Source organism: Sinocyclocheilus grahami, unplaced genomic scaffold, assembly GCF_001515645.1.
Source record: "Sinocyclocheilus grahami isolate Dianchi unplaced genomic scaffold, SAMN03320097.WGS_v1.1 scaffold656.1, whole genome shotgun sequence".
In the NCBI taxonomy this organism is placed as follows: Eukaryota; Metazoa; Chordata; class Actinopteri; order Cypriniformes; family Cyprinidae; genus Sinocyclocheilus; species Sinocyclocheilus grahami.
The window spans coordinates 17,589-24,876 of NW_015505835.1; the positions used below are offsets into that span (position 1 = coordinate 17,589).

General features: G+C 34.4%; 1 protein-coding gene across 1 annotated transcript in view; it reads left to right on the forward strand.

The window, feature by feature from the left end:
* LOC107558711 (uncharacterized) overlaps nucleotides 1-2,090 on the forward strand; it is a 19,087-nt gene extending 16,997 nt beyond the window's left edge. The window contains exon 9 of the mRNA XM_016242377.1: nucleotides 1,727-2,090. The gene's annotated coding sequence lies outside the window, so the exon portion shown is untranslated. The remainder of the gene's footprint in view (nucleotides 1-1,726) is intronic.
* The last annotated feature ends 5,198 nt before the right edge of the window (nucleotides 2,091-7,288 follow it).

The window sequence follows — 7,288 nt, forward strand, 5'->3', positions numbered from 1 at the left end:
CATTCTAACTGTCTCTATCTATCTATCTATCTATCTATCTATCTATCTATCTATCTATCTATCTATCTATCTATCTATCTATCTATCTATCTATCTATCTGTCTGTCTGTCTGTTGGAATATATTTCATTCCAACATAAGAAAACATTTCTGGAGTCTGCATCTGAAGTGATATTTAGATGTATTTACACAGTTTATGTATCTCAGGGGATATGGATGCATTTAACCTGCAGTTACAGATGCATAAATAATGTTTTGTTTTTAACATGTTGAATAGGCTACTGATATTTGAAATGATTTAAAACATGAAAAATAGTTGAAATGTGAAATTAAAACCGCCAGTAGGTGACAGCAAGTTACTGTTAATGAGTGAGTCATTGAGATTCAACCGATTCATTCAAACAACTGATTCATTCAGAAACAAAGCATTTGACTGTGTTGATGAGTGAATCACTGAATCATTTATTCAACCGATTCGTTCAAAATGCTGATTCATTCAATAAGTAAACACCGTTCATTGCTCAGAGACGCAAAACAGTGCTGTGATCTTTGTTTGGAATTATATTAGTTTGCAAAATTGAGCAAAAACAAGCAATATTATGTCTAAAATGTAAGTCACTGAACTTGTATAAAATGATTATTAAATGCGTTCATGTTGATATCTGCAGAAAAATGGTACTCTTTGTGATATAGATTAAGTTAACTATATTAAATTATATAAATATAAAAAGCATACAGAAGCATTTTTGCCATCTACAATTTAGAATGCCTGGAATTGAGTTTTAAGTAAGGCATAATGTGCATCCAACCGGTTGTTATCTCAGAATAAACCCCGCGAAGCGTCGGGGTCTTGTATCAGCCTGAAGGGGTTTATTCTGAGATAACAACCGGGCCGGTTGTTATCTCAGAATAAACCCCGCGAAGCGTGATTTGTTTTTACCATATATGTTGAAATTAATGCTGAAGTCTTCCATTGTAACACGCGGTGGTTAAGTGTTTTCAGTCACAAGATGGCGCCAGACAGTCAACGATAGCGGAGTGACTCGTTAAGCATATAAGTAGTACCGGTCAAGATAACTCGTAGTACCCGGATGAGCGATGAGTTATTCAATTTGGCGGTTGTTATCTGGGAATAACATACCGCTGGATGGCGCGATTGACCAATCAGAATCAAGTATTCCACAGTGCCATGTAATAATAGACTAATAAATCACGTGCATGCACCCTGTCTCTGTTTGTGTGATTTGGTGATCGATAATGTCAGATCGCACATCATTACAACACTTACCATATTATCGCAGAAGATATACTGTATATCGCACACCCCAGACTCGACTTGAGTGGAAAATGAAATCATCCGCGGTTGTGTGAGCACTTGTTTGCACATGAGCAAAGGTGTTTTTAAGCGCCAGCCAGACACCTGATTCGTCAAACCTGCTTTCCTGCAGTCCGTGTTCTTCTGACTTCTGACTATTTTGTAGTAAGTAACGAATATGCTTCGGGGGAAATGTAGTGGAGTATAAGTAAAAGTTGGCTGAAATATAAAAACTCAAGTAAAGTACAGATAATCCCAAAAAATACTTAAGTACTGTAATGAAGTATTATTACTTTGTTACATTACACCACTGATGATAGATAGATAGATAGATAGATAGATAGATAGATAGATAGATAGTGAAAATAAAAAAGTAGCTTATTATTTAACAATATTCTTTCTTTGTCTCTAGGTTTGATATCAACTAGATTGTGCCACTGTCGGTGAGCTGTTACTGAATCTTTTGACTCAAATCTTGAGAACTCAGTCTAGGTTTGACACACTGACAGTTAATGCAGCTCCAGCTGAAACACCATCAGTGACCACTGGATAACATCTGGATTGACTGCAACACAAATAAACAGCAGTGAATGGAGACCACAGGAGAGGAGTAAGACTAACATAACAAGCAGAATGACAAAAGCAAACGCGAGGCTGTTGAATAAATCAGGTGAATCTCGGAGCTTTGATCAGGGCCAAGACTCTTGTGATAAATGGATGTTTCTATCAAAATGACATTCAAAAAATGTCAGAATTGTGAGATAAAATTAAATAAAATTAATAAAATTTTATTTTATTTGTTTATTTTATTAATTTATTATTATTATTATTATTATTTTACAATTCAGTGGCTTAATATTCTTATACATAGAATTTTTTTTTAATCTAAAATTGATCAAACAAGGATGACTTTTTTCCTATAACAGTTAAACTATAGAGCTTGACAAAACACAAGAATATGATTTAGTTTCATAAAGAACAAACTTGTTTTTAAATGGTGAATTGTCTCAGCATGACAGGATTGAACAAAGTTCTGCATGATCTAAAAATATATAAAATATTTTTGAAAAAAAAATGTGAAAGCACAACATTTAAATTTGTTTCATATACAGGTGCATCTCAATAAATTAGAATGTCGTGGAAAAGCCCATTAAAATATAATGGTAAGTACATACACATTTACTATATTTGGATAAATAAATAAGATAAGAAAAATAGATTGTTTTTGGAGAAATAAAATATATTTTATGTTGTTAATTTTATTAAAATAATACTATTTTACAATGCAATTTCTTTTGCATTGCACTAAAGACTGATTGAGATTATTAGTGAGTGAGTGAAGTGACATGTGGCCAAGTATGGTGACCCATACTCGGAATTAGTGCTCTGCATTTACCCATCCAAAATGCACACACACAGCAGTGAACACACACCCGGAGCAGTGGGCAGCCATTTATGCTGCGGCGCCCGGGGAGCAGTTGGGGGTTCGGTGCTTTGCTCAAGAGCACCTCAGTCGTGGTATTGAAGGTGGGAGAGTACCACGACTGAGCGCTGTCACTCCCCCCACGTACAATCCCTGCCAGTACGAGACTCGAACCCGGAACCTTTGGGTTATGAGTCCGACTCTCTAACCATTAGGCCACAACTTCCCATTCATTGAGTGTTCATTGAATCACTGTAGAATACATCTATACATAAACTGTACACTAGAGGACGACATTAACTCGCATAAAACAATCCCGCAACCACTGAGAATGACTGAGAAATACTGAGGCATTCATAAATCTACAATAAACTCATTACTCCTCGATTCTCTTCTGCACTGGCTGACTTGTAAAATGACTGTATTTGTTAAAACTGCACACTGCGATCACTATATGCAACAACATATTAATTGAACATACTCTTCAATTAACATGGATAAGAACGAGATTATAGTCTGTGTTACTATGGTTTTGTTCTTTCTTTTTTTTTTTGCAGAAATATGTTGTCCTTAATATTCGAACAACAAACAAACAAAAGTGATTTTTGTTTTAACATATTTAATGTGTCATAATTTGTGTCATGGATCTACGTGCGCCAGACAATATTTGTTTAAAAACTGTATGCATTTTTACTTTAGTTTTTTAGTGCAACAATATGTGTTATTATTGTGTACAAACTATATGTATTAATATTATGCTGTTTTTTAAATGTTCTGAATTTAACTTTTCAGCTTCTGATTAATGTACAAAGGTCAGGCTAGATTTTGTTAGATTTGTTAGACAAATTTGACATTAACTTTTCAAATGGGAGCATTCATCTAAAATTAATTTAATAATTATTGAAAAAAAAAACACCTTCAGTACTCTATTGAAACATTTTCTGTTTCATACTGAAAATACTGGGATCTGTGTTCTGATGGGAGTCATCCAGGTGCTTGGCCACAAAGTCTTTTTGTGTGTGTGTGTGTGTGTGTGTGTGTGTGTGTGTGTGCGCGCGCAGTGTTTTCCGTTATGTTATTATCCCATAAAGTCTATTTTTACCCCGTGTTTCTTAATAAACTGAAAAATATTGCCAGGCCAACTACATCTGGATGATTCACTTTTGTTACATATTTTTCTGCTCTCTTAAGGATGTTTATAGTTACAAAAATAAGAATTTTCTGATTACACATTATCAGAATATATAATCAGTACATAAACATGCTAAAAACTTTCATTATAAATTATCTGCAAAACCTTTTAAATAAAAATAAAAAATAACCTGATGATCATGTATCTTGTATTGCAGTATATTTTTTTTTTTGTAAAATCTAAGTTGTACAATATCATACAATCTAGCAATTTTGTATAAAGTATCGCAGTTTGTCATGAGACTGTGTAGAATAGGATTCCAATTCAAGAAAGAATTAATCAGACTATTTGTGTGAACTGGATAAATCAAATCATTGAAAAGATCCAATAAAAAATAAGTATTGTTCGAATTTTGAATTTGAATAGTCATCGCAGTGAAAAAAATAAGGACTACTAAATAATTTGATTTTTTTTCATACAGCTTAGAAACGACGTTAATTTTCCCTTTATGTGGCGCAATTAAGATTGTTGCAATTCAAATATCACAATATTCATTGCAATTAAAAAAACAAAAACAACTAATACATCATTGATAATATGGGATTAAATGCTATTAGTCTTTGCATTAGTGCCACAAATGTGAAAGAAAAAAAAAATCAGCCGTAATTTAAATGATCGCAAAAGTCATCACAATATATAAAAAAACTACTAAATACATCATCAAAAATGTTCCTTTTGTGTTTCACAAAAGAAGATAATATGAGGTTGGAACGACGTTACTGTCTGCATTAGTGCCATAGATGTAAAAAAATAAAAATTCTGTCACAATTCAAATATCACAATAGTCATTGAGGGAAAAACTGACTTCTACATCATTCCGATTTTTTTTCCCCCTTTTGTTGATTCGCAGAAGAAAATAACACTGGTTTGGAACAACATTACTCTTTGCTTTAGTGCTGCTGATGTCAATTAAAAAAAGATTCTGTCACATTCAAATATCGCAATAGACATCACAAAGAAAAATGACCAACAGATTGTTCAATTTTTATATTTAGTGTTGCACAAAATAAAATAATGCAGGTTTGGAGCTACAATAGCCTCTGCTTTAGTGCCGCACATGTAAAAAAAAAAAAACACTATTCTGTCCCTATTCAAATATTGCAATAGTCATTGTAATGGGAAAAATTACTTCTACATCATTCACATTTTTTCTTTTTGTGTTTCACAGAGGAGAGAAAATCACACGGGTTTGGAACAACATTACTCTGCATTATTGCTGCAGATGTCTAATGAGACGTTACAATCTTTCAAAAAGGAGCATAACCTTGTTCTCTTGATTATGGAAAATGTACTTTAGAATAAGCAATTTGTTCTTCTCTTCTTTTGTCTCATTAATTGGTTTAGTTTGATAGGAGAAAAAAAAAACAGGTGTCCAGTGACGAAATCTCCCAAACACTTTCCCAGCAGCAGATATTCTGAACAAAAGTGTTGGGACGGCGAAATCACGCTCATTAGTCCACTCCATAAAAACCCCATACAAAACAAGTTTGTCTGAAGAATGAACTTCTCCTGTCTCTGGTGCAGTCGCTTTAGTTTAGTGTTTGTTCACCCTTGTACCGCCCTGATGGCCACTGAGGTCCGCAGGCGTCGGGATTATCGCCCCCATCTGTGTCACCCGCACAGGGCCACACTGAGCCGCCGAGTCCCCTGCTTAGCAGGAACCTGGATTGTTAACCCTGATTAACATGATGTGGCATTGAGTGGAGAAACAGTGTGAAAATCAAAAGCATGGCATGACCCGCCCCCCTGCCGCTGAACCGTGAGAGAGAGAGAGAAGAGACCAGTGAACAAGACATGTAAAAACCACAGACTAACTTGATAGTGAGTGGCTGAAAAGCTCAGTGTTCTCAGTAAATGACATGATACTTAATAAACATGTGCATATGGTTTTTATTAAATTACTTATGAATAAAAATATAAGTACATAAATCTAGATTTCTTTATTTTCTGAAGAAAATATTTTTCTGCCAGAGTGTTAATATGTGGTTGCCAAGTCGTTCTGAGTGGCTTGGAATGGTTAAAAATGTCAGTGATAATGATTATTATTGTATTTATTTAGATTTAATTGGGTTAATAATTAACTTGCACTATAAAACAATGATTATTATTACATTTTATTACAATTTATAACTATTATTGTTAGTACTATTATTCTCAACTCAGCTTTATTTATATAGCACAGTTGTTGACCAAGGTGCTTTACAGAATATCATCAACATTTAACACTATTCTGTCCCTATTCAAATATTGCAATAGTCATTGTAATGGGAAAAATTACTTCTACATCATTCACATTTTTTCTTTTTGTGTTTCACAGAGGAGAGAAAATCACACGGGTTTGGAACAACATTACTCTGCATTATTGCTGCAGATGTCTAATGAGACGTTACAATCTTTCAAAAAGGAGCATAACCTTGTTCTCTTGATTATGGAAAATGTACTTTAGAATAAGCAATTTGTTCTTCTCTTCTTTTGTCTCATTAATTGGTTTAGTTTGATAGGAGAAAAAAAAAACAGGTGTCCAGTGACGAAATCTCCCAAACACTTTCCCAGCAGCAGATATTCTGAACAAAAGTGTTGGGACGGCGAAATCACGCTCATTAGTCCACTCCATAAAAACCCCATACAAAACAAGTTTGTCTGAAGAATGAACTTCTCCTGTCTCTGGTGCAGTCGCTTTAGTTTAGTGTTTGTTCACCCTTGTACCGCCCTGATGGCCACTGAGGTCCGCAGGCGTCGGGATTATCGCCCCCATCTGTGTCACCCGCACAGGGCCACACTGAGCCGCCGAGTCCCCTGCTTAGCAGGAACCTGGATTGTTAACCCTGATTAACATGATGTGGCATTGAGTGGAGAAACAGTGTGAAAATCAAAAGCATGGCATGACCCACTGCCCTGCCGCTGAACCGTGAGAGAGAGAGAGAAGAGACCAGCGAACAAGACATGTAAAAACCACAGACTAACTTGATAGTGAGTGGCTGAAAAGCTCAGTGTTCTCAGTAAATGACATGATACTTAATAAACATGTGCATATGGTTTTTATTAAATTACTTATGAATAAAAATATAAGTACATAAATCTAGATTTCTTTATTTTCTGAAGAAAATATTTTTCTGCCAGAGTGTTAATATGTGGTTGCCAAGTCGTTCTGAGTGGCTTGGAATGGTTAAAAATGTCAGTGATAATGATTATTATTGTATTTATTTAGATTTAATTGGGTTAATAATTAACTTGCACTATAAAACAATGATTATTATTACATTTTATTACAATTTATAACTATTATTGTTAGTACTATTATTCTCAACTCAGCTTTATTTATATAGCACAGTTGTTGACCAAGGTGCTTTACAGAATAT